At 51.5% G+C, this 2,144-nt stretch overlaps 1 pseudogene; it reads right to left on the bottom strand.

The window, feature by feature from the left end:
* Positions 1–1,349: 1,349 nt before the first annotated feature.
* On the bottom strand, positions 1,350–1,537 carry LOC148118895 (Nuclear RNase P; annotated as a pseudogene).
* Between the last annotated feature and the right edge of the window lie 607 nt (positions 1,538–2,144).

Raw genomic sequence — 2,144 nt, 5'->3', positions numbered from 1 at the left:
GCAGGAATGAACCCCACCAAAAACGAGAATTCCTTCTCTGGTCACATCTTTATTTGGAGCATTCCCTTGAGGAAAATTGGGGGAAGGGACGATAGAGCAGGGACGAGAGAAAGCTTAGAGAGAGGAAGTAGGGTCCCGAGGCATCTGCTTTTAAACGGTGGAGCAGCTTGAACGCTGTCCTGATTGGTTAATGCCATTCTGCTGGTCTGAGCATGTGCAGGCAAGGGTGCAGGCAGGGTTGCTCAGCCCCACGTGGCTACCTCCAAACTGCAGGACCACCTGTGCCTCCAGGTGGCTCCCAACATCTCCCCCTAATTATTGTCTTTAAGAGCAATAAGGCAAAACTATTTTCCAATCTGGTCCCCACCTAGACGCAGCATGCCAAGGATATCTCTGCTCCCACCCATTCCTAAGGAAGGAAAAGGCAAAGTAGAGTAAGAGATAAGAGGTTGCACAGGGTGTTGCTCAAGTCGATGGTGTGAAACAGCTGCTCTTGGCACCGCCCAGAAGGTCATCTCTGCTGCCTCCGCACGAATCTTCCACAGCAGGACACTCAGCATCCACTGGGTCGTCTTCTTTATCTCTCTGGTCGGTCTCGCTGGCATCCAGATGTATGTCAGCATTCCTAGAAAAACATAAACAAAACTCTCCTCCCAAATTAAACATTTAAGAGTATTAAAAACTCTCAGTGTAAAAATTCAGCACAATCAGTACTGGAAGTAGGCTGGTTGAGACTTGCATGTCTCCGTTTCAAAGAGCAAATCTTGTTTGCCTGTACCAGCAAAATTTTGAATTAAAAATTAAGTGTAAAGAATGCAAGAGAAATCCTTTCTCTGGGGGAAGCTGTCACTGGTAGTGTAGTCCCCCTCTATTGTTTAAAAACCAAAGCAGTTGTCATTGGGAATTGAACTCATAACCTTTGGAAGAGCAGGCAATGCCCTTAACCGCTGAGCCATCTCTCCAGCTCCCCTATTTAGATGGAAAAACCTCTAGGTAACATTGTTTATCTCACCAGGTGCCTCAGGCAAAAGGTCCGCCTTTCTTTGTTACCTAGGATACGGTAACCAGGTAAACATGCCTTTATTATGATAATCACGACCAGTTTTTTAAGGGAGAATGGGCGTTGCTCATCAATCTGGCTACTTCCTGCTGACGAAGGGGCGATGTTTGGGGGATAAATGTTTTTATCTGACTGAATTTTTGGCGACAAATGTTTTTATCTGACTGAATTCTTGGCGACCTTGACTGAGGGCGGCAGCAGAGGAGGCAGCGGCTGCCACAGCTCCGCCTCTGAAGCCCATTATGGCGCGCTCCGCATGGCCCCGCCCCGGGCCGTGCGCGGGCTCGCCGTTTCACCTCAGGCAATGAACTCGCACCACCGGCTGTGAGTCTTTTTCAAGCTCCGGCGAGGGGGGGCATCCGCCCACCCGTGGAGGGGCTTCTCCTGCCCGGTCCGCCCGCGCGCAGAGCCCCGTTCTCTGGGAACTCATCTCCGCCCGCCCATGATGCTATGGAAACACAGTTTTTCCGCAGAGCCGATTCAGCTCCTCTCTGCCTTCTATGGCGCCGCTGCTCACCACGCAGCTTCCGCCTCAGTCAGGCGAGTCCGCTCAGGTGTTGAAAAAGTCCTCCAAAAACCATAGCCCCGCCAGAAGGCCTCTGATGTCACACGGACTTTAGCCCGCCCGCGACCTGGCTATTCGCAGGCCTCCAGCAAACTCCCCGCCAGCAACTGGTTGTGTCTCCCTCCTGAGTAGCTGGGATTAAAGGTGTGCACCACCGTGCCTGACCCACTTCCGTGTTTTTAATCAGGCAATACCGCTCAAAGGCGGGCCGGCTGCCGCCAGCACTCTCAGCACGATCAAGCAGCTTGTCTTTCTCAGTCAAAAATTAAAGTTTTTTGTACGTGAGAGCCAGAGACTGAGCTCTCTTAACAAAATTAGGCGAAAATCACCTCCAAAAGCTCTGTGGCTCTTTAAGAATAGGGAAGGCAGTGATCAAGTTTGCCTCCCTACGAGACTGTTGCCTCCAGTCTCTATCAGCGAGTACGCAGGTGGACGGAGAGGGAGCGGAAGCCGCGGTCTCCCGTACCCCATCGTCCTCAAAGTCCCGCCTTAGTTACCTCGCCTTTTTTGCTGCTGTTT

This window comes from Myodes glareolus, chromosome 19 (genome assembly GCF_982192425.1).
Source record: "Myodes glareolus chromosome 19, mMyoGla1.1, whole genome shotgun sequence".
Taxonomy (NCBI): domain Eukaryota; kingdom Metazoa; phylum Chordata; class Mammalia; order Rodentia; family Cricetidae; genus Myodes; species Myodes glareolus.
Note: the sequence above shows the minus strand (reverse complement) of the source record. Positions and strands in the feature narration are given on the sequence as shown.